The sequence below is a fragment of the Notolepis coatsorum genome, assembly GCF_963971535.1.
Source record: "Notolepis coatsorum genome assembly, chromosome: 14".
Lineage (NCBI taxonomy): Eukaryota > Metazoa > Chordata > Actinopteri > Aulopiformes > Paralepididae > Notolepis > Notolepis coatsorum.
The window spans coordinates 50,893,386-50,920,105 of record NC_140178.1 but is presented as its reverse complement, the minus strand read 5'-3'; the positions used below and the strand labels follow the sequence as shown (position 1 = coordinate 50,920,105).

General features: G+C 44.7%; 1 protein-coding gene across 1 annotated transcript in view; it reads left to right on the top strand.

Annotated features, from left to right (window-relative positions):
- The first annotated feature begins 12,481 nt into the window (after positions 1 to 12,481).
- Positions 12,482 to 26,720, top strand: part of LOC311239971 (carbohydrate sulfotransferase 12-like) — a 95,041-nt gene continuing 80,802 nt past the window's right edge. Inside the window, exon 1 of the mRNA XM_084328439.1 lies at positions 12,482 to 12,519. The gene's annotated coding sequence lies outside the window, so the exon portion shown is untranslated. The remainder of the gene's footprint in view (positions 12,520 to 26,720) is intronic.

The window sequence follows — 26,720 nt, the reverse complement described above, 5'->3', positions numbered from 1 at the left end:
CAAAAAATATATAAGTTTGATACATAATTTTTTTTGTGCAGTGACACAGTGTATAAAACACTGCACACCTTTACCCCTTTGGTCAAAAAACATCCCTATTGACTCCCATGTTAAACAAGTTTTTTGAAAACGACGCCATTGCAGATTTTCATCTAAGCCCCTTTATGGGCATTTACATATGCATGATTACTCATTTCTTTCAAGATTTGCGTCATCTATTTCCGGCGGCCACAGCTTGTGTGTTTACTGCTTATATTCTGCAATGCCGTTCTAAAAATATTTTTATCTAAAATGATTTGAGAATGTTTTATGGAGGTCTTAGTGTGGTGTGCATGCGTGTGTTGAGAAATTAATGTGTGTGAGGGCGGCTGATTGGCGCAGTGGGCAAGGCGCTCGCCTCTAACGCAGGAGATGCTGGGTTTGAGCCCAGCTCTCGGCATTGCTACCGGCTGGCCGGTCGTTCATACTAACTCAATTGGCAAGTGTTAGAGGGTGGGAAAGCCGGTGGGTGGGGATTTGACGTTGTGGACAGCGACTCCTACAGGTTGGTTTGGTGATGCCGGTGCGACGGAAGCAGGAAGTAGAGGGGGCAGCGTGAGCCTCCCACACGTTACTCCTCGCCACAGAGTTCGAGCTGCTGCGGTGAAAAGATGCGACAGGCTGCCTCCTCGTGTACCGGAGGGGACACGTGATGCAAGGCTTCTGTCCTCACTACAACCTTCATTATCTACAAATACCTTATAAAGGTCTTATAACTGAGTGTTATTATAAAGTGTTACCAATTTTCCTATTGCTAGGTTTTAGTGAGTTTTTATTTACCTTCGCGTGGGGTATGTCTGGCAGTGTTGCATTTATTTAATTTATTTTAAAATGTTTGGACTTTATGGTGTTTTTGTGTTCTTGATTTATTGTGATGTTTCTTCTTGACTTGTTTAAAGAAGACGTGTCCGGCCCATGGGGACATTAACGTGTGTTGTCGGGCCTTACAAATAAATTGTATTTGATTTAATTTTATTTCCACACCACAGTGGAACACAACCGACACAACAATGACCGATCTCATGAATGGCAAAAGAGGGGTGCAAGGTGCAAGCATAGGGAGGGGGGGTTTGGACATTTAGGGGGCCAGTTTCGAATTGCAGCCTCCCGTAGGTGCTCTTTGAGAGCGGTTTTGAAGGTGGGTAGGGATTCACATTATTTTACAGCTGTGGGTAGGGCGTTCCACATTGTTGTGGCATAATTACGAAACGTGTTTAGTCCCTTGTTTGAGCCGAATCTGGGTTGAACATGATTTGTGGAACTTTTCGACATGTACATGGGTACCTTAGTGGTGTAGTGTATCTTGTAGACCAGGCCCATTGCAAGTTGCTGTACTCTGCCGTCTACTCTAAGCCATCCTAGGTTGTCAAAATGGGCAGGGGTGAGGTGGGTTTTAGGAGTAAGGTCAAGCAGTAGTCTGACCAGTTTGTTTTGTGATGTTTGTAATCTTGTTTTTAGTGCCTTTGAGGTGCTTTGGTACCATGAGGTGCAAGCATAGTTGTAATACCCTTGAATGAGTGCTCCTGTTAGAGTCTTCAGGGTATTCTTGTTTACCAGGGAGGAGATCCGGTACAAGAATCTTGTTCGTTGGTTGACTTTTTTGATTACATTGGTTGCCATTTTGTCACAGGGAAGATTTGCCTCTAGGATGGAACCCAGGTATGTAATTTCATCTTTCCTTGTGACAATATTGTCACCCACTGTAACAGAGAAGCCGTTGGCCTTGCTGGGTTTGTTATTTGATCCAAAGAGAATGGACTCTGTTTTACCCAGGTGTAATGATAGTTTGTTATCAGCGAGCTAGGTGCAGATTCTGCCGAGTTCAGAGCTGAGGGCTTTTTCAACCTGCAACTTGTCCCTGTCAGAGACCAGCAGGGCTAAATCGTCTGCGAACAGGAACAAGTTGCAGTCACAAGCTTATGACATGACATTTGCATAAATTAGGAACAGTAACAGTCCTAGTATGCTTCCTTGTGGAACACCACAGCTCACTGGGAGGGGGGGGGACAGTGTACCGTTTACCTCCACCATCTGTTCTCTCCCCTCCAGGTAGGATTGCATCCAGGTCACTGATGAACTATCAAAGCCAATTGCTTTTAGCTTGTCAATGAGAATGGAGTGATTGACAGTGTCGAATGAAGGACCCCTCAACCCCAAAGGTTGCCAAACAATTGCCTGTTGAAAAATATGAATATGGCATCATATCCAATTTTGGGACAAAATCCTTTTGTTTAGGGATCATTCAAATTATTATTACTTTTAGAATATCACACTCACAAGTAGACACCTGAGTTGTCAATATGTAGTTAAATAACAAATGCATTACTTTTCTTGTTTTTATTCAAAATCAAACTGAAATGTTCGTGGGACAGTCACACCATATGAGCTTTTACTAATTTGGCTGAAATTTTAGAATAACTGGAACAATATTAAATAAATGCTCTGTGCATTCATATAAAACAAATGTTCTGCGCAATATAACTACATATTCTCATATATTTTTTGATTATTATTATTTATTTATCTTTGACTCTAAGGACTCCAAAAAGGCCATGTCACATCAACCACCCAAATACGAATGGAAATGTGTTTTTATTCTCAGCTCTTGGCCCACAATGATTAACACCATCTGGACAACAGGTCAATGTGCGTTTCTTTATTGTATTTGCTGTATCTTGTGGCTGTAAAAGATTTGTTTTGCATTGGTAAAACAGTAAAGAGTAAAACAGATTAATATTCTGGTTTATATTGGGTTAAGAAAGTTCCAAAAGGCGTCTATTCGGTCTAGTACAGATCAAACTCTTCAAGAATTCATGAGGATATAACCCACACTTCTATGGTAATTCAATAAATTAAATTAAATATATCCCATATTTATATGGTAATTAGATACATTAAATTAAATTGACTTGACTCAACAACTTGACTGAGAGAGTGTCTGGAGCCTCTGGTCATCGTCGTGCAGGGTGATAAATTGGGATTAAGTTTAATTCCTTTTATTCATGAACTCTATTCATCATTGTCAGATTAAATGTGGCAAAGTGCCCTTCCTACTGGCAGCTGATCCACCCTACCCTGAAACACCCAGCAGATGACACTGAAACGCACGCACGCACGCACGCACACACACACATACTCAGGAAGCACATGTTGAACAGGATGTGTTAATGATGTGTCACATATTGTGTGCTACTATGTGCTATGAACCTTTCCAGGGGCCAAGCCATACATGCATGCTCATCCCTTCATTTACAACTGACCCGGTTTGCAGATGTTGAAGTCCATGGCTCCTCCCATGTTGAGCATCTTCTGGATGACGGTCTTGGCCAGGGCGGTGGGGGTGAATAGGACGGGTCGTCTCTTCTGGGTCTTCTGGGGGGTGACGGGCTGTAGGGGATCAAACTCAGACTCCAACTCAGCTCGCTGTCTGGGTCTGCAGTGTCTGGACACAGACAGAATAACACACACACACACACACACGTACACACACACACAGATGCTGTAAGAAATATGTCACCATTGTTCGTCCCCTGAAAACCTATGATTACACATTCTACACACGCACAGACACACACACACAGAAGCACAGAGGCTGAACGTAACTGTGTCACCATCATCCTTCTGGCCTGTCATGCTATACAGCAGCTGGCGTTAACAGTGTTAGGGTTGGATTTAGACCTGCTGCACATTGGGCACTGACAGTATCAGATGAGTGGATCCCAACCACTGTATTAGTCAGTCGCTTGCTGGAGCCAAATAGCATTCAACAGTAGGATGCCTGCCTTAGGAATATGGGACAGTGTTGAGCGAGTTGTATTTTTATTTTAGTTTAGTGAGTTTAAAGTTGGCTGCAGCTCTCCTGGCTGTAATTCAAGTGTTTATTAAATGGATTAAATACACGTTCTTGCATTACGGATTGTTGTGTGGTGTGATTCATCATATGGTGTGACGGCATATCATTTGGTGTGACTTTTCACAATTATGACATTATGATGGCTTTTTGGTAAGAAATGTTAAAGTCATCAGACTGTACAACAGCGTAATATAGTGCGGGGGACCTTGACCTCTGACCCACACACCTGTTTTTACACCTGTTTTTATACACTGTTTTTTTTAATACACCTGTTTTTACACACTTGTTTTATACACCTGCTTTTATCTCATCGTGCTCTTATTGATATTGATAGATATGATTTAATTGAATTTTATCATGTGCTTATTTTTTATTCATGATGCAGACATAACATGAAACAACTGAATGAGAACTGTCAATGTCTGTATACTGTGTGAGCTGCGAGATACCCTGAATTTCCCCAAGGGGATTAATAAAGTATCTATCTATCTATCTATTTATCAATGGGACAGATGAATAACTGTCACCAAATGTTTCTAGCATTTTGGTGTTTTTATAAGGTTTGCCAAAATGAATTAGAAGTACATAGTAAAATGTTGTGCAATCGTCTTACCATGAGTTTTGATTACGATAAAGAATGCAAAATGTAACTAATTTGCACAAGGAAGAGCTAGAAATGTGTATAGTAGTTATGAGGAATAGTGCTTGTAAATAAACATACATAATTAAAATACACCACTTTTACATTTTGTACAGAATAACCTTCATGTCACGCCATATGACAATTTTACTCACTAGCACATTATACTAATGAAAAAAAAATTATTATTCAAAAAAATCTACAATACCACAAATATTTTTAGAAACAGAAGGGGTGCTCCAGTAGCACACTATGTATCGCGCTGCGTCACGAAGCGGCCGTCCTGGGTTCGCTTCCCACTCCCGGTGACTCCCATTTGTCGCATGTCCTCCCCGTCAGAACTGAATGATTTCCATTCCATTACTCATATCTGATATTTTCTTTAATTAGATTTTTTTTAAACTTTTTTTCAGCCTAAAACGTCATCCACCCATTTGCTTCTTTTCTGGTCAGAGCCGGCCCTAGCACATTTGGCGCCACTGCATTTTCTTTGAATAATTTTTTTATGTCAAAATATTGGTTGCAGATAGAGGGGGGCGCAAAGATTGTGTTCAGCTAAAAAAAAAACTGGGCACAGTTTTTGGCGCCCCCCTCTGGGTGGTGCTCTAGGCAACCAACTATGTCGCCTGTAGGAAGCTAAGCCCCTGTTTCTGGTGGTGGGGCTACCATGTGATTATGTTTAGATCACTGACTGGGGCTTTAACATGCATTTCACAAAAATAGGAAAGTGACAATGGCCCCAAAATGTTGAGGTACCCCTACCGAGGTAGAACAAAACACAACAGTATATTCTCTCCTGTGTCACACAAACACCGTCAGTCGATCACTGAAAGTGTCTGTGAGCATATATCTACATGTTTAGTCTTATAAGTATTTTTATTGCACATTACTTTAGTTACATTCCATAATGATGCACACATGCAATCTTATTTTCTTCTTGTTCAAAAACGATTGTACAGCGGCATATAACAAAAAAGATTCAAAATAAAAATAAACATTCTTTCTTTCCTTTGGCGGGTCCATACATACATATAAACAGGATAGTTAAATAAGCTAGATTTTAGCTGGGAAATAAAAAAGAGACCAACAAAATAAATAAAAATCAGAGCATTAGAAAAAGGCCAAAAGCCAAGACACAGCAGCGAATATACCTTCAGTTCAGACATTACTGTAATATGAGTGACATTTTGAACTTATATTTCATTTTATATATCATTAGAAAAAGGCCAAAAGCCAAGACACAACAGAGAATATAACTTCAGACATTACTGTAATATGAGTAACATTTTGAACTTATAAATATCCTCTTCATCCTCCCTCAGACCCTTTAAGTAGTCCAACACCGGTCCCTATGTCGTATCAAACACCTTTCTCCGTCCTGTATTTTTAAATCTAAGCCTCTCTAAGTAGAGGGTCTTACCCAGCTCTCTCATCCACATTTCAAATGAGGGTGCTGCATCAGACTTCCAAAGTCTCAAAATGAGCTTTTTAGCCAACACAGCACCTAGATATATATGAATTTAGTTGTTGAGAGATTATTTTATCATATTGTGGCAGATCTCACCCCCCCTCTCATGGATATGTGAAGGATGGGAGATACTTTTGCCACGGAAGGAGTAGAGACAATTAGGTAGCTGATTAGTAGGGATGTCCGATATTATCGGCCGACCGATATTATCGGCCGATATCGGCAGTAAAATGTGATATCGGAAAATATCGGTATCGGTAAATTTTTTTTTTTTTTTTTTTACATTTATTTAACCTTTATTTACCCAGGCAAGCAAGTAAGAACCAATTCTTATTTTATTTATTGTCAAAAGTATGCATGTTGGTTTAATTCAACAACAAGAGATATGTAATGTTAATTTTTACTTTTTTAATTATCATATTTTGCACAGATAATGCTTACATTTAGAAAGCCTTTTGAATGCATCCAGTGAAATTATTAATTACCTGAAATTATTCAGTTTTTTTGGGGGGAAACCCTGCATATATCGGTATAGGTTGATATCGGTATCGGTATCGGTATCGAAATTAAGAGTTGGACAATATCGGAATATCGGTATCGGTAAAAAAGCCAATATCGAGCATCCCTACTGATTAGTACTGATAGAACACACCTGCGCATCATTAGTCCACCCACATCTCACATGCACACGCCCAGACCCACACAACAAATCCACTAGGTTAGTGAGGAGTAAGTTGAGCGGAGGTGAGGTTGGAGTGAGAGAGAGAGAGCGATTGTGTTATACAGAGTTGTGAAGGTGAGGTAGTGAGAGGAGAGGTGAAAGCGAGCAGTAGGTGTTCATTGTGTACTGGACCCTGGACTGGCAGAGAACCCCCCCTTGTGTACTGACCCTGGACCGGACGACTACCCTGAGTATTGAACAATCCCTTTTTCTGTCGGCGAGCCTGTTTTGTGTTTTTGACCCTCAGACTGGATCATGACCATTATTTTGCCTTTCCTGCACTGGATTCTGCCTTTAAGTCAATAAATACTTGTATTGATTGATATTGCTCTTGTGTGGACATTCAAATTTGTTTGTATTTGAACCGTGGCGAGTCTGAACCCCACCAGGCTCGTCACAATATGTATAATTATGCAGCACCGTCGTTTGACGTATTTACTATTTAGCGTGTTTTGGAGACCTTGCTTTCTCCCCTTTGTTTTCCCAGATTACTGTGTTGAGTAGCATATGTATTGTGAATCATATTTAGCATGTTTTGGAGACGGAGATTTCTCCCCTTTTGTTTATCCACCATTGTGTGCGTGTTCATTCAGCTACTCGAATGAACAGTGTACATAAAGACCCAGTGCCTCATCCGTAGCTAACAGTGTATTGCACTATCACAGGACCTAGCATGTTTTACCATGCTCTGTAAAAATGCATGTACATACCGATATGCCCTACTTTGATTACTTGTATTATTGCACAATGTCGTTCTATTGGATTCTTATTATATTATTATTATTATTATTATTGTATTATGCACAATCGTTGCGGGCAAGACCCCCCGCATTTCACTGTATACTTGCCGTGACAAATAAAACTATTGACTTGACTTGACTTGACTTGATGAAAGACATAGTGCTTTACTTGAAAATCAACATCTGTCTCTCGTCGTGTCTGTTCTGCACTGCACCTGGGTCCAACACACCTACCAAACCGTAACAGATCGACTGACCATAATGGACCCAGCAGAGGCAGAGCAGATTTGGGCGGTGCTGACAACCCAGGGGGCTAAAGTAGCCTACCAGGAGCGCACCCAGCAGGCAATGATAGCCGAAATCCAGCACCTGACCTCCGCCATTACCAGTCTTGACGAATGCCCAGGGCAACCACACGTCACCAGCGGCGATGACAGCAGTAGGAGCAGTTTCTCCTCCAATGCCGATGACCACTCGGGAGCCCCGACCTCCTCCTCCGGAGCGCTACAACAGGGGTCCAGAGGGCTGCAGAGAATTTCTCACCCAATGCTTGCTGATCTTCAGTCTACAACCTCTGACCTTCCCTACCGAGCAGTCCAGAGTGGCCTACATCATCACCCTGTTGACGGGCCGTGCCCCTTTCCTGGGCCACGGCCGAGTGGGAGGGCCAGTCACCGGCGTGCGCCAACGCTACAACATTCACCCGGGAGTTATGCAAGATTTCCGACACCTCCCGGCCTGGGTGATATCAGTCGGCCGACGGCTCACGGCGTGTCGGCAGGGGAATCGCTCGGTACCTGACTGCCCAGGGACCTCGGGGAAACGCGGCAGCCCGTTAGTATCGGGAGCGGTACTAGCGGGTGGGGATCTACACTCGGGGTTTAACGACCCACGAAAATCTTTTTGTGTCACTGTACGGTGGGGCCGTTGTATCAGGCAGATTCAGGCTCTAGTTGACTCAGGAGAAGCGGGTAATCTAATCAATGAAGGCCTAGCCTGGGGGTTGGAGGAACCTGTTCCTGTTCGGGCTCTAGACTGTCGACCTTTAGGTTCAGGTACAATTACTCAACGCACGGCGCCAGTGCGTCTTCAAGTGGGAGGGGGACAGTGGGAACAGATCGTTTTTCATTGTAACCTCACCAGAGTGCCCTATTGTGCTAGGTCACCCTTGGTTAGCTTAAAATAATCCCAGATTTGACTGGTCGACAGGTCGGCTCTCGCTGGGGAAGGGTTCCGGGTCAGTGTCCAGCGAGTTCCCGCCTACCAGACTCCCATTTCCCTCACAGCCCAACTTAGTGATTGGGTCTGCAGGTCCCTCCTCCCTTTCCAGTCCCGACCTGACAGGTGTACCCAGCATGTACTGGGACCTAGGGGAGGTGTTTAGTAAAGCTTGAGTTAAAGCATTGCCTCCCCATAGATCTTATGACTGCATGATAGATCTCTTGCCAGGTACCTCACCACCTCTGGGGCGTCTGTTCTCCCTCTCTCGTCCAGAGATGTTGTCTATGAATAGCTACATTGAGGAAGCACTAGCCGTGACCTATACATGACCTATAATGAACACATATACCTAAAATAAGTGGACATGCAAAAAATTCTGATCTATGCTGAATGTACTCATTTACTCTGCCAGGGATTGTCATAAAAACACCAGTGAGGGCTTGTTGGACAGGTGTGGTTGTGATGAATCAGGCAACGTGTGTAGATGTGTGTAGATGTAGTAGATGAAAAGTACTGATGGCAATACATAATGTTAATATATTGATACATTTCATATTCATATATGGAAACATTAAGATGAAATTGAAATAAAACACCTTTATTGAAATATGTACAGTACATCCACTTTAGTTCATCATTACGGAATTTTTAAATAGTGTTTGTCGTGTGATCATAAATAATGTGAAAAGGAAATGCTTTTCACTACAAGGAGAATCTTCAACAATAATATATCACATCATACTGTATATCATTGTCAGGTTAGTTGTGATACCTTGGTATAATTACAATAAACACACAAGACCATTGCTGAAACAACTGGTAGTCCAATTCTCATGATAAGACACATTTCCCATAATGCCCATGACTTGCTGTTGCAAAGGAGAAACTACCTGTGGGGTGGAAATAAGCACGTGAAAGTAAGAGATGTAACCAATCTCCAATCTCACAATCTCCAATCTCTCATCTCTCATCTCTCAATCTCTAATCTCTAATCTCTAATCTCTAATCTCTAATCTCCAATCTCCAATCTCACCATCTCCAATCTCCCGGTTTAACAGAATGCAGCAGCTTCTTGACTGTGAGCATTCTGAATTCCCTCAATGCAATCAGCTGGTTGAGCGAGAGTAGGTTCAGGATTTGTCTCATCCCTCCCGTTTTCTTGGGAATCAAATAATAATATGCCCCTCATCCTCTCCTGTGAAGGGATGATAACAGCTCCTGTATCTCGGCCAACAAGGCAGCTGTCTTCGTCTGGTCTGATAACACAGTCTGTTTCACTCTACTGAACAGAGGATAAGGGCTCTTGAATAGCGAATTTGTGACCTATCCTGTCTAACCATGGTGGTAGACTGCCAAGATCTCGCCATGCTGTGTAAAGTTCTGAAGGCGAGCCGCACTGCATTGAAATGGCTGCCCTGGCTTCACTGCTGTGTGTTTGTGAATTTCAATGAAATATTGCTCCTTCAAGAAAATGTAATGCATTCGGTCAAACACCATTTTTTATTAACACAACAGAAACATGTTGTGGGAGCCCGACTCCCTCAGCCAATCACTTGCGTGTGTGTGTGTGTGTGTGTGTGTGTGTGTGCGTGTGTGGTGCGTGTGTGTGTGTTTGTGTGGGGGGGGGGGGTTGCTTCAGGAAGGAGCCAATTTTTGAGACTTGGCATCTCACAGATGGAGGCTGGGCCCGTGGCTGGTTGGCTGGAGCACTGGTGAGGGACGCAGCAGTCAAGGAATCAGAGTTGCCGGGGGAAGGTGGGTGGGCTGCTCTGTGAGAGAGGCTTCTTCTCCCGGATGAAGCCCTGTTGGCGTGAGACTCAGCTGGTCTGTGTTGAACGTGGAGAGCTAGGCAGGCTCTCTCTGTCTCTGCTGCATGGAAGGCATCGAAGTGAGGCCTGAAAAGACCTGAGAGGGGACTGGTGAGGAGCTTGGGGGGGGGGGGGGGGGGCGGTGCCACTGTCATCCTCATCGGAGAGACCAAGCTGGCTAAGGACGCTCTGGATCTCCTGGTGCACGTGTGGGAGTGTCTCGCTATCTTTTCGTCCCTGGAGAAGACAGTGTAGCAACTGCATTCATCTTAGTCCAAGGCTCTCAAGGCATGGGGATCACCTAAGCATACCAGGCAGCCGAGATGGAGATTGCCGGCATTCAGGACCACCGGACAGGAATCATATCTACGGGCCATGGAAAAAGCTGTTGGGACATCTCTGCATCGCTCTTCGTTATCTTGAAGTCACCAATGAGGAAGAAGCATTATTCTGTGTGTGCAAACCAATGTGTTAAAGGAGTGGGTCAGTGTGATTGGCAGTGTTTACCTTCTATTATAGCAGGTGAAGGGTAGAGTGCTGGTAGGTGATTGGTGCACGTCAAATTCTTTCAGCGTGAGCGTGTACGCACACAGAAGGTCCAATAGGCAAAACAAGATGGAAAATTTGACTCTCTCTGTAGTATTGTTACTTTTACTTAGTTGAATTTGTCCGTATATTCTTCTCACCCCAGATACTGGGTTGTGTTAGAGTGGAGCTGGCTGCTATTTGTCACATACATTTTCTTTGGTTTGGGACACTTAGTGATTTAACCCCATGTCTCTGCATACTACAATCCTGCATTACCGAACTCCAAACCTGGATGACTCACAACTTTCTCAAATTGAACAGTGACAAAACGGAACTTCTCATCATTGGCACAAAAACCACCCTGGCCTCACCAGATCCGGACCCATCACACTCACCATCAATGACTCCACCATCACCCCCTCCCCCCTAGTCCGAAACCTTGGTGTCCTCCTCGACCCCACCCTCTCATTTGACCCCCACGTCCGCTCCATTGTAAAAACATCATACTTTCACCTCCGCAACATTGCTAAAATCGGTCACTGCCTCTACCCCCCTGCTGCTGAATCCCTCATACACGCCTTCATCTCCTCCCGCCTGGACTACTGTAACTCCATCCTCACTGGCATCACCTCCCGCTCCCTCCATAAACTGCAAATGGTCCAAAACTCAGCCGCCCGCCTCCTCACTAACACCCGGTCCCGTGAACACATCACTCCTGTCCTCCATTCTCCACTGGCTCCCGATCAAACACTGCATAAACTTTAAAACACTAATCCTCACCTTCAAAGCCCTCCACAGCCTGGCCCCCCCCCTACCTGACTGATCTCCTTCTTCCCTACTGCCCCACCCGTTCCCTCCGGTCCTCCTCCACTGCCTCCCTCACTGTCCCGACATCCAAACTCAAAAACATTGGTGATCGGGCCTTCTCTCGCACTGCACCCCGACTCTGGAACTCCCTCCCTCAGTCCATCAGAGACTCCCCTACACTCTCCACCTTCAAAGCTCGCCTCAAAACCCACCTGTTCTCCTTCTCCCTTGCCTTCAACCCCCCCCCCCCCCCTCCAACCCGATTGATGTCTGTCTCCTGTCGCTCCGTCTTTTTGTGCTATCCCATGCTGTCAGAGAGAGAGAGAGAGAGAGAGAGAGAGAGAGAGAAAATAATCCCTGTCAGTCTGTGGTGGTGGTGGTAGGGTAGGTGGGGCTATGCCGCTATGGTGTGTGTGGGGGTAGGGTGGAGAAAGAGATCTGTAGGCCATACAGATAAATCATCCCTGAGAAAAGAGAGCATGTTTACTACGATGACCCAGAAAAGTGAGAGTTTTACTCTAATCTCACTCTGCTGTTGGGAGACCTGATCATAAACTCTCGCGACGTCTCGCGTGCTCTTGCTCCGACCTGTCTCAAAAAAAAAAAAAAAAAAAAAAAAAAAAAACAGGCTGCTCGCGCATCTCACACGGGCTCAGCTGACGCGGCGGGGAGAGCTGGCGGGCCGCGAGAGAAGGTGAGAACACGCTGTCTTTATTTATCATTACGGACCAATATCGTCATGAACAATGTTGCATTTGGAACTAGCAATCCATCTCCATAAACTTTGACTCGGTCTCGCAGCTCCAGGCTCCGCTCTGTCTAGAACAGACACCGCTAGACACGACCAGGCAGTGCAGACTGTCCGGAAGCTTTAATGTTTTTTCTTCTGCTTAATCACAGGATAGATTCATTAATTAATTTCACGTTAATCTCAATAAATTCGCTATTCACCGACACGCTCGTGTTCTAATAAAGAACAAGCCGTTCCCACGCGATATCCGCACGGCGTGCCAGCGTTAGTTCTCGCCGTGAAAGGCTACATTGTATCCGCCACCACTTGACTCGAGACGGTCTGGCTGCCCGTTAGGACGGTGGTGATGTATCTGTACGAGCTGCTCTCTCGCGCTGCGTTTTCAACTGCGTTTTAATGGTTTTAATTGTTCTGTATTTATTCAGCTGGGTTTGACCTGGACCTTATGTTGACCCGGGGGTTCTTCTGAGTGAGGCAGAAGTGACGAGTCTTCTATACAGTAAAAGTGTCATGCATTTGCCATAGGGGACCACTGTCCAGAATGCTGTGGAGAAGTAGAGAGAGAGAAAAGAGGGAAGTGTAGCCAGTGTGGAGAGAGAGAGGGGGCACTGGTGTTTTTTCATTCCGTTTATTCAGTGTTCTCTCCCTCTTGGCTTCAGGAAAGAGGAAATAATATGGAGACTGTGTTGCGAGAGCGTTTCCATATTTAGAATCTGTGGGAATGGAAACATGACGCGCCGTGTCTTTTACAACACACAGTGGGATCGAATGTTTGTAATGATGACCCGCGGTCATAATAACAGATTTATTTGAGCCTACTGCAAGCTGTTTTGAGAAGGCCTCTCCAGAGTATGACCTATATGTGAATGAATAGGTGTATGATTTATGAAATGTAGCTGCTTAGTGCAGGCATTTAACAGGTACCTGTGATTTGACAGTTTGGAGTCAGTCAGGTCAAGTTGGTTAGGAGACACTGAGCCTGCTGCACTGTTGGTCTAGTCCACCTCCTGTTAACGTGATGTTTTCATGATCATAAGAACAGAATTATCCCCAGCTGGAATTGCTCACTCTGAAATAATTTCCTGTGTAGGCTACTTTGACCAAACCTGTGTGTGTGTTTGTGAGTGAGAGAGAGAGAGAGCGAGCGAGCATGCAAGTTTACATGAGTATATGTAATGACATTTACATTTAGTCATGTAACTGACATCTTTATCCAAAGCAACTTACAAGTTGTGTACAACAAGCACATTGTAGCTATTCTAATTCTTACCTAGCCACAGCAGTGTACCAGGATGTGTGGCCGGTTCGAATTGGCTTGTCCTGAGCGAGTCTCGAACCCCGGTCTCCCGCACCGCGGGCGACATCGCAGACCACTATACCAAGAAGTGAATATACCTCTTGGTATAGTGGTCTGCGATGTCGCCCGCTCTGGGCAATCCCTTAACAGGGGTCGAACTGTAACACAACGCAGAGATGGCAATACGAGACCGGCTACAGTGGTGCCAATAGACCTGGATGCCCTGGGTGGAGTGAGTTTAGGGGGGTGAGAGTAACGGAGGTACCGCGAGTATATCCACAGTAGGGGTGGGCGATATATCGAGTATACTCGATGTATCGCGGATTGTTCTACCCGAGATGTAGTACTGTACTATATCGCGAACATCGAGTATTTAGTTTATATGGCGCCGTCCGTGGCCGAGAGACACTCTCAGTGCTTTCCTCGAGAAGGGACGGCAGAGCTATAGGCTAACGTTAGTGTATTGGTCCCGAGTGTAGCAGGGACGGCGGAGCTATAGGCTAACGTTAGTCTAGTCAGGGCTGTACAGTGCGATATAATGTTGCGGTTGTAATTTCATTAGACAGACCAGCGCGGACCTTTAATAACATGTAATTTAATTGACACGAGCAATGAGCTAACGGTAGCTGCTAACCAAGGTATCCATTAGGATTATGCTAAGCTAACTAGCGATAGCTGCTAACCCTGGTAAACGGTCAAAGCGGACTCTACAAGACTAGTTCCATTCGTGAGGAAAGGGGGTGGGTTATATTGACAACGCTTGACAACAGCAGTTTTTTTTGGATCCACTTTTTCTCCCATTTTCTATATTTTTCTCCCATCCCAATTTCGTATCATCCAATTCAACCCTCCCCTGTCACGAACGCTGTTTCTTGCCTCCCACAAGCCGGCTGCAATGTGGACTAAGTCATACATAGCACAAGTCCCCTCCGCAGGGCTGTAGGTTAACTTTTTTTGCACATAGCACTGGTGCTACAGAGGTTGATCGTTTTGTAGCACAGGCCAAAATCTTGTAGCACAAGTATAAAATGTGTTATATCTGTAACAGTCACAAATGTGCCTATTGTATTTGTGTTATTTAGTTGCAGTGCCATGTTTGGCTGTCATTTTATGCTGACAAGTTGACGTCACACAGCCAGACACGTTACGTGTAAGGAATTATGGGATTTGGTGTTGGGTGTATGGACTCTACTAGGGGTGGGAATCACCAGTTTCATCACGATACGATACGATATAGATTCTTTGGACAACAATACGATATTTGCTGATATATGCCACGATATGATACGATGCAGGTGCCTGCAATCGATATGAGACGATATCATAACATAAGCCCATTTAACACAATCAGTAACATTTAAATCAACTAAAAAAAGGCAACGGAAATATCATTTGACATTTTTATTTTTGACCTCTTCCAGACTTTTAAAGGAAAAACAATCTATTGTTTTTAATACACATAGACCTCCTGTTCACTGTAAAGTGCCACGTTTTGATATATTGAGCTTTAAACTTTAAGTTAAATGTTTTTGAACTCACAACACGCAACCGTTTTATGTTGCATGATCATGAATACATTTATTTTGTATTGTATTTTTTATGTTTAAATATCAACATTATCTGTCCACCCTCAGTACATTTACTATCAATATAATATACTTGTCTGACTTCATGTGATCTTTCCAAACGCACACACACACACACACACACACACAGAGAAGGGAGAATGTCTGCCCCCTCCTCCTCACTCTGCCCATCTGCTGTTCTCTCTATATGGCTATGAACAGCTTGTTGTTAGCTCATGCTAACGTAACGTTCATTTCGGACTTTATGACGCGAGGATTGCAAAGCATGTTATATGCATTTGACCCGTTGCCGAATAAAACAGCAGGGATTTGTTTTGGGTCGCGACAACACTATCCACTAGCTCTGTTTCAATGTCCGCGTTCCAAACGCTGCTGTGTTGTGAGCTGAGCCGAGCGGATATGAGTCACTGCTCGCAACTCGCGGGGATATTGTTCGCTAGGGATTATGGGATTTGGTGTTTGATATATGGAGTCTTACGCAGAAGGGACATTGTATTTAATCCAGGGTTTCCGTTAGAAAAAATTGTTGCCGGTCTCCGTGACCTGCAAGATTTCAATCTACCGGACAAATGAGATTAATTCCGGTCATAGTTTATTGAGCTTTAAAACAATTGATAGGCAGGCTATATAAAGAATGTCATCCTCAAGGCATGTAGATTTATAATAGTATTACTTAAAACTAGGCTACTTTTGCGTATACAGTCATTAATATATTCCAAATAAAATAAGTCCCTCGATACTCCGTGCTGCTGCTGACTTGAAATAAAATAGACCGCGTATGTGGGCAGTCGGTCCGACACTAAACAGCAGTCTGTTATAATCACATTTTTATGAGCTAACGAATTCCGTTATATTGGACATTTGTATTAATTATATCAAGCGAAGAACTGAGAAAGCAGAGAGACGGCAACATTATCGTGGTTTGCGTGACGACTCTCTCCACCTCGCAACGACTTATTTGCAAAGAGTATGGCGCTGCAGAGCAGCTGATCCAGCTGTTATTGGCTCTTTTCTGGGGACCGCACAGCAGCGCCCCCCACCCAACATTGGCTGAAAATGGCTGAATTGGAGTACTGCTGGAATACTGCATTGTGCTGCTGGTGCTATGGCTCTGCAGCTTCACAAAAGTTCGCACACCCAGCACTAAGCTCTCGCTCAGACTCGCTGACAACGTCGTTGTCATTATTAGAAGAAGCAACGAGGAAACAAATGTAATGATCGTTTCGTTCATCGCATAGGCTATTTAATTTTAGCCTATTTTAATACAATTCAAATAATCAAATTGTGCTTAGACTCAGGGAATTATTTTCACCGGACATTAAGACCGGAGAGATGAAATATGTCGGACTTCAACAGATTTTGCCGGTCAAATACCGGTAATTACCGGCTAACGGAAACGCTGATTTAATCGCACAAGACTACAAGTACCAAGTGGATAGCGGGCCATCGCGGGCCATCGCACCAGTGCTATTGAAGTCAATCCTTTCATCGCACAGACTGACGTCAGTGTCACACGTGCGACATATATGTTGCACTGTACAGCCCTGCCCCTCCGGTACTTGAGGTAACAGCAGTCGCATCTTTTCACCTGCGCAGCTCGATCTCTCAGTGGCGAGGAGTAACGCGTGGGAGGCTCACGCTGCCCCCGACACTTCCTGATTCTACTCCGCAGGCGCACCAACCGACCTGTAGGAGTCGCTGTCCACAACGCCCGATCCCCACCCTTCAGTTTCCCTCCCCGTAATACGGCCAATGTGTATTACTGCGGACGACCAGCTAAACTGAAAACAATGTGGAGAGCTGGATTCGAACACGCGAACCCAGCGTCTCCACATTGGTGGCGAGTGCCTTGCCCACTACACCACCTAGCCGCCCTTGACAACAGCAGTTTAAACATAACTTCATATTTATTGGTTATTCGTTTCTGTATATCATTCAATTTCCATCTCCGTGTGTCTCCATCTCCATCTCTTCCTGTTTACATTCGAGTGTGACGTCATCACCTACGGCAGCTTAGACTAGTGTGTCAGTAGACTACTCTTAGTACATTTTCATTAAATTATTTTTTAAAGCATCTTCATTGTTTTATTAATGCAAACATATGTTGAAGGGACTTATTATAATCATCATATTGGCGTGACTGTCAATGTTCCCTCTAATTATTGTTTGGTCTGAGCAAACACTCAAACCTCCTGAGCAGACATCAGCAACTACTGAGCAACATACGTCACCTGCCGATTAACCGGTTAGTTGATATGCGGCGGTTTGTAAAAAATCTGAGAATCTTAATTTCCCTTAATGTCTAACATAAAAATATATACATGTTGCTGATACACAGAGAAATAATACAAAAAGGCATATTATATTCCTTAATCAAATATTTATTTGACCATTGATTGACGATACAGAGCTGAGCATAGTCCTTACTTTGGCTGGGTTGGCGGCGGCGGTGTGAGTCGTGTCACTAACTTTTGTCTTTTTAGGAGGCTGACTCGTCATTATTTTATTAAGTGAATTATAATGCGACTTCAAGGGTGACCATATTGTGATTTTTTTTAAAGAGGACACTCTGCCTTCAGCCTCAAGATACTTAATCAAAGTTTACTCAAAGATGCCTTATCATTATAATATATTTAAAGTATACCTCCTCTGTATGGATATAAAATTATTGTTTATATTATTTTATATAACAAAATAATATCTCTCTATAACCAAAGTTACTCAACATGCTGTATTATGCCTAAAGTAAACTATCTGACAAATCGCAAGAAAATAACTAAATTAACCTATGACAAAATAATATATATTTTCAAGTCTTACTGGACAAAATAAATAACAAGAAAAATATGATGTAATGTTCTAAATAATACCTCTTCTGTATTAGAAAATCCAGCTTTAAAAAATATATCTTTATCTTTTCAATGTAATGTAAATTATAAAACAGTAACCTCACAAAGATACTAATTTAAAAGTGCACTATGCAGTTTCAGATTTGTTGCAATTAGTGTACTAAACAAATTTATTACACACATAATCCTTAGAATGATTGTATCATAAGCATCTTATCAAACCAAAACATAATTTTGAGGCATCAAAATAGTTTTAAATTATTTTCTTTCTCTCTCTGTATAGCTGCATTCTTCAATCATCTGTCAGTAATGTTTTTCTGTGTCCATGTGAGCTTTGAGATCGCCAGCACCTTTATTAGACACATAAACATATGGTCAAGCTTTGCACGCGTTGCACTCCGCTTCCAATTAGTCTCGACCGGGATGATAAATTGGAAGTTTTCTCTGCAGTTCATCTGTAATGTACATTTTCGCGTTTGCATTGTGAGGAGCCAGCAATGCTGGTCGGATCTGTCCACTTCCTCATCTGTTGTGTGTGTCTGTGTGAGCGTGCAGTAGCGCTGCCCACAAAGCACTGAAAGCGGGGCTTCTCTTGGTAACGTCACACGCAACAGGGTTAGGGATGGTTAGGGATGTCCCGATCACATTTCTTTGCTCCCGATCCGATCCCGATCATGTGATTTTTGAGTATCTACCGATACCGATCTTTCCCGATCCGATCAAAAAAATATATATATATATATATATATTTTTTTTTTATCCCAATTTCTCACATTACATTCACCCTGAATGTTGACGTTATCCAGGTGAAAAGTTAACTTCATTCAAGCGAGGCATTGCAATCCTTGACATAAATCATTTGATGTATAATTAAATCAAAGGAAATGCGTTTGGGTCTGAGAGTGTGGCTGGTCTGCCGTTCTGATGCTGGATACTATTGGTTTGTTTTGGCAAAATTCTTCTGCTCTGTGTGACAATAAATAAATGAATGATGATATGCAATTTAAAACCAAAACTAAAGCCTCAGTATGAGTTTAAGACGTGAACATGGTCATGTTTGTTGAATAAAAAAAAAAAGTAAAAAAAAAAAAAAAGAAAAAAAAATTGTGCGACTGATTTCAGATGTGCGCGGGAGCGTTTTGCCATGTGCGCGCACGGGCGCACCTTAGGGGGAACATTGGTGACTGTATGCATCAAAGGGTTAAATCAAGCATTTTTAAGTGATTTAGAGGAAATGTCAAAATATCGCGATATATATCGTGTATCGCGATATGGCCAAAACATATCGCGATATCATTTAGAGGCCATATCGCCCAGCCCTAATCCACAGTCACGATGGACTTCAAGTGTTGTGAAGTGACTGTGGACGTTAGCAGTACTGCAAGTTAAAACTCACTCCCCCTTAACACTTTCTGTGCCAGCAGGGGCAGCCAAAAATAGCGCTCGAGTTCCAGCGCTGTAGTCAATGGGAGGGCGATCACATTTGCGAACGCATAAACTATATCTTAAATTATGGCTATGTGTCTAATACGCCCGTCGCTTATCAATGACTTGTTTGCAGTCAACATTGTCGAAACGGATTGTTTTTTAATCTGTTAATTTCCGTTTTATACCATTTTGAAAAACGCTTGTTTTTTTAAACTGCGCTGTAGTCAATGGGAGGGCGATCACATTTGCAAACGCATAAACTATATCTTAAATTATGGCTATGTGTCTAATACGCCCGTCGCTTATCAATGACTTGTTTGCAGTCAACATTGTCGAAACGGATTGTTTTTTAATCGGTTAATTTCCGTTTTATACCATTTTGAAAAACGCTCGTCTTTTGAAACTTCCAGAACAAAAATAGATTCTGCAGGAATCGCGCTTTACTGTAATACACAAAACACGTTGACATTTTTCGGCCTATTTATGAATAATTTTCAAATAAATGCTAGATTATTGATAGTATATGTCTACTTATGCACACTAGAGAAGCGGGCTGAAAAATCTATTATCTTATTTCCTGATCAGCACACACACACTCACAGCCACACACATATATGGGACACGCTGAGATATAGGTGAAAAGAGCTCTGATTATCCCAAGACTGGTAAAATAGATTCCTTACCTCAGATCAGATGTTCTCCAAAAAGATTATTCCAATTCCCGATCGCCATTCCAAATATCGATCGCGTTTATTGATCCAACGCTGGGTACTGGAAATATCGATTCCACGCTGTTCTGCGGGTCGGCGAAGACTGCAATCGGCTCGGATTACATGCCTGACAAGTAAAATGTGGATTCCGGACTTTCTTTTCCCCATGCGTTTTTCATTCAATCCAATCCAAAGGGTGCATTACCATCTGGCAGACGATAGGGGGCGGTATTTTCCTTGTTCAAACTCAGACAGAGTCCCAGTGGTAACGTGAGCAGGGACCGAAACTAAAGCCCGCCGCCCGCCAGGGGCGGGCTGTTTTTACCTTTGGCGCATGACACTTAGAGGGCTGCCCGCCGTGTGGCGTGTAGACGTGTAGTTCATAACTTCATAACGATACTCTTGTGCGAGTACAGATTATAGCCGCTCGTCTTTTTTTTCTCCGCCGCGAGATCGTTAAAAAACTACAAGTCCCACATCGCACTAGGTCCAATCACAGTAGAGTGACGTGACTGGTTTCATGAGAAAAAAAGCAAATGACCAATCAGAAGCTATCATTTGGCTTGTTTACTTCCATCTGCTCTAGTCTATATCGGACCTCCAAGAGCTAATGTTACTGTTTAAACAATGACCCAGTCAACTATTCACTTTTAGTTTAATACATGACGAGGCATTGTCTAACGGTATCTAGCTGGCTAGCTACTGATAGCTGCTGATATCAACAAATGCTCCAGCAATAGTCTACTCGAGTGCATAATACCTCCGGTCCCTCGTTAGCTAGCTTAGCTAGCGCACGTTGATCCATCTGTCCCAGTAAACTAAATTGTCTTAACGTTATCTACCGGGCTAGCAGTAGCTACAGATAGCTCCTGATATCAATGTCTTATAACATTGATTGAATGCGTATTCTAGCTGAGGGCATGTTGAATGTGATTTGACAAAAGAACGGTAACGTTATAAATAGGTCCAGCTGCATCGCCGGAGAATCCTTGCATGCTGAATGTAGGGTCTAGCTGAATATAGGGTCTAGCTGCAGGGCCGGAGAATCCTTGCTGGAGCTGGAGGCTACTCAAGTATACACACAGACAGTGGAGCTGTTTGCAGATAGCAAGCATTTTGACTTATTGCGTGGTGGCGATGTCTCGCAGATAATACAACTACAAGTATGATTATATAATATATATTTTATTAAAAAAATTTTTTTATATAAAATATATATATATATTTTTTTAATCAATTTTTTTTGGCAGGTAAGAAATATGCTTGGCGGGTAGACTCTTCCCATCTACCCGCCACTGGCCGGTGAGTCAAAAAGTTTATTTCGCTCCCTGAACGTGAGGCTAGATTGATGAAAAATGAATGGAAATCAATAATAAAAAAAAAAACGATTAAAACCGAGATTTCTCGTCGGTTGGCACTCAACGCATGGCATGAACTAACGAGATTTCTCGTGGCTGGCACTCAAAGTGTTAACACATCTTGCGGCAAAAATAAGTTTACTCGTTATTGCCCACCAATCGAATAGCGCCAACAACGAGTTTCAAGTTTCTTTATTAGTTGTCATACAGAAGTACAGAATACTTTTATACAAAATGCTTCTTTCTGTTATGCTCCAGAGACTGTGCTAGACAAAGGGATAAGTATAAAATAAAATAAGTATAGCAAGTATAAAATAGAAGTCACGTACGTAGACACAAGTGTTCAGTATGTACAATGTTCAATGCAGAGTAGAAGTAACTGAGTTACCATACAATATACTATACACTATACTAATTACAATACTATATAGTGCAAAGCAGAAATGGGATGAGGTACAATTTAGGTACAATTTACAGTAAGGTGTACTGAGGTATGGGTTGTAGTGCAAATTCTTTGCCAATAAATATAAAGTGTGTTTAGGTGTTCTAAAGTGTGTAGAGTGGGTGCTGCAGTGAGTTGTTTGTTTAAAGTGAGTGTGTGCGTGTGGATATGTGTGCTGTGAGTGCTTTTGATGGTTGTTGCATAGTGTTATTGTTCGTTGAGCAACCTGATGGCCTGGGGATGGAAGCTTCTTCTGAGTCTTTCTGTGCTTGCCATGAGACTCCAGTATCGCTTGCCTGACCGCAGCAGTTCAAAGAGGCAGTTGTTTGGGTGGCTGGAGTCTTTGATAATTCTCTTAGCCTTACCCATGCACCGCTTGTTGTAAATGTTCTGGAGAGTGGGAAGCCCCCCTCCAATGGACCTATCTCAAACCCTGCCCTCTTTTCTTGATCCTCCAATCACAACGATAGGTTATGTAGATAACCTAGTTATATTAGTATTGGCTGAGCGTCCCGCTCTGAGCCTTACGAGATACTTCTATCTCCTGTGATACTTAATGTATCTCCCACGAATAAAAAACACATGCACCCCACCTGTATGGGGCCCCGCCCCTTACGGTGGCACCACCCATATAACCATGACTCTGGTCATGAAACACCCTTCCTCGTCAAAACCCGTCCCAGGAAAAGATCCCTCAAGAGGGAACTCAGGGCCGCGCAGAGCGGGACGCTCAGCCAATACTAATATAACTAGGTTATCTACATAACCTATCGTTATATATCGTATTTGCATCGCGTCCCGCTCTGAGCCTTACGAGATAATGGGGAAGAGCGGGCGCGAGACCCGACAGATGTACCCCCTGAGGACCCGTAAGCCCACATCAAGGGGTGCGGGGAGCCCTGTCACCCCATCCTCCCTAATGAAGGGGGGGCGCAGTCAACTCCACCTGAATGCGAACAAGAGGGAAACTAGAACCCCTTGAACACACCGTACAGGCGGAACCACGTGTGACTCAACACACTGTGGCCCATACCCATACACTCCTGCTACCCGACCAAAGGACGGGAAGCAGGAAAGGCCACAGACCCCAGAACCGCCTGGGAGACAGAACCCCCGGTCATGTCCATGAGGAAAAACCTTACAAAGGAGCCCGGGGAGGACCATGAAGCTGCAGCATAGATGGCCTCCACCGAGGCCCCACCCAGGAGAGCGGCAGAGGCAGCCACCCCACGAGTGGAGTGCGCCCTGACGCCCCCAGGGGGATCCTGCCCAGCCAACGTGTAGCAGCGGGTAACACCCTCGCACAACCAATGGGACAGGCTAGGGCTGGGCGATATAACGATAACGATAAATATTGCGATATATTTTAATAATCGATATCGAATATCGAAATTAAAAAGAAATCAAAAAATCGTTTTTTTTTTTTTTTTTTTTATAATTTTTATTTTTTTTACCTGCAACAGGGCAGTTTTAAAACCAGAGACAGTGGACAGACTTGTCTTTCTTGCCTGCAACTTAAAGTAATGGCTTTGCTTGTCCAAATGACAATACTGACCAAATTCAGATTTCTTTTTCTCTTGTCCATTTATTTTGTTTGCTTTCTAATTTAAAATACATTTTGAAACCGTCTGTACACAGTAGGCTAGGCATGTGTGCTAGCAGAACTAGACTCCAGTCACGAGTCACAGTGCACATGTTTGTCCACCAAAAAAGCGCCAAAAGATAGAAAATAAACTAGCAGAGCCAGAACTGTTCAACTCCTCTGGAGCCACAGCCAGCAGAGAAGCCGGTTTACTTTAGCTTTTAAACCAGCTGCAGCCTGAGAACTGGAGTGTGAGGGGATGTAACACTAAAGATGGCAGCAATGACAAAGAATTGCTGCAAAATAAACATACATCTGTTGTTAAAAAAAAAAAGAAAAAAAATGTTTTTTTTTTTTTTTTTTAATTTTTTTTATACTTATAGCAATTCGATAATTATCGATATCGAGAAATAAAATATAATTATCATATCGTTATCACGATATGATTTTTTTCCATATCGCCCAGCCCTAGGACAGGCGCTGCTCCGACAGTGCCTTACCAGCACGAGCCCCACCGTAACAGACAAAAAGCTGGACGGTAACCCTGAAATCCTGAGTACGGCTGAGGTAAATCCCCAAGCACGGACTGGACATGACAGGTGAAGGCCCGCATCTAACTCACTAGTGTGAGGAGGAGGACGAAACGCCTGAACCACAATATCCCGGGAGCGGAAGGAACTCCGGATATTCTTAGGCACGAAAGCAAGATCAGGTCGCAGAGTGACACCGCAATCGGTCCGAAAAGACAGGCACTCTGGACGTACCGAGAGAGCACAGAGCTCACCTACGCGTTTAGCGGAAGTGACAGCCAGAAGGAACGCGGTCCTGAAGGACAGCTGTCCCCACGGCGCCTGCTCGAGCGGCTCAAACGGGGCCAAGGACAACCGACCGAGGACCAATTGAAGATCCCAAGTCGGAGCCAAGGAGCGTTGCACCGGCTTAACGCGTCGAGCGCCAAGCAGGAAACGCTTCACAAGAGGGTGGCTGAACAAGACATCCCCTCAAACCCCTCATGATAGGAGGATATAGCTGCTGCATATACCCTCACCGTCGAAGCCGACAGTCTATCAAGGAGAGACTGGAGGTAACCAAGGACAGCATCCAGGGGGCAGGAGACTGAGTCCCGGCCCCCCGCCTTACACCACACTTGGAACATACGTCATCTGCCCGCGTAAGCGCGACAGTGGAGGGAGCATGCGCATTCCAGATGGTAACACCATCAGGATCAAGAACCTGCGCCCCTCAACGTACCCGTCCCAACAACTGACCTAACAGATGTATGGGGAAGAATCCCTGGCGGCACGGCATCGGTCCCAGACCTGCCTGGCCATGTCCAGACGCAATCCTCACCGTCAGGATGAGGGCCGCCCCGCGACAGTACACCTGCACCCACATTCTCCCTGCCGGGGATGTGGGGAGCCCTCAGGCCGCGCAGATGGAGGACGCCCATAGCCAGCCGCCCGCCGCCTGGTGCAGACAGGGGGAGCGTACTCCTCCCTGTCTGTCGATACACGACACTGACGTCGTATCGTCCGTCCTGATCAACACCATTTGTGGACCAGAAGGACCGCTTTCAACACCAACACATTGAACGTAGCGCAGACCGGGCAGCATGGTTTGCCAGCTGCCCCCTACTGCGTTGGCCCGACGCATCACCAGCGAGGGAGGCGTCGGTGAAAACGCGACGTGAGACAGCGCCGCAACCGTCCTAGGACGGAACCTCCCGAGCGTGTTGACAACACGCTCTGAGATGGATGCCCATAGCCCCCCAACCGTTGACTGGGAAGAGGAATACTCTACAGCCAGTCTACAGCAACCCCAGGCTGGTAGAGACCTGCCTGGTATGAGACCTGACGATCCACCTTGACCGCGAAGGACCAGAACGTCATCAGGGCAGAACACTCCGTAACCCCGGACGACGCAGAGGCCCCAGTGCGGCCTCCACGCACTTGGTGAAGATGCGGGGAGCCAGAGAAAACCGAACGGCAGCCTCTGGTACTCATACGCTAACCCTGCAAAGGAAGCGTAGGTAAGCCCTAGGATGGAAGATCGGGGATGCGCATACGCATCCTACAGGTCTATGGAGGAGAACCAGACCCCCACCTGACAGTGTTCAACAGGTAGGAGACGATCCAAAAAACGCTGAACCTTCCCATGGGACAGGTCCAGCCTGGGTCTTACACCCCTCCCTCCCGACTTCTCGGGCTGAGAACACCGGGAGGAGAACGCCACGACGATGGCTTGCTTCGTCCACAGAGATTGGATCTCGTTGACCAGAGCTGTCCCTGCTGGAGACCCCGACAACAGGGTCTGTACCAAACCTGAAAACGGGTGGGGTTGTGTAAACACAAGTCCCCGCCTCACCGTTCTCTCCATCTACCTCGACATATGGTACTGCCGTAGTCATATGTGACGACACTCCCAACGCACCCGCCGTCACGTGGCGCAGGTCCGCCAGGAACTGTAGATAGTTGGCCCAATCCCCCCGCTGTGCGTAGACAACCCCGGAACCGTGCGAGGAGCGCGTTCCGTGTCGGAACACCTGACCCTGACACACCCACGAGGCAATCGCACCCAAGGGGGAACCCCGACAGAAAGGGCCGATCTGATACGGGGGGCTTCCGATGAAAAAAGCCCCCCCACTGAACACCCCTCCAGAACATGCTGAAGGAGTTGTTCTGCAGCTGGACATGCAAGGTGTAAGGCCCCCATGGGTTCCTACACACCGTAGCCCTGCAGTGATATTACTACCACCCCAAACCATGTGAGCTGCGACCACTTGCCAATATTTCAGGAGTGGGAGGCACCAACATGATACCTGGCCTGGCGAAGGCGAGGCCGGGGAAGCCCGCACTGTGTGCCTCAAAAGGTTTCGAGCCCCCCTGCTGACAA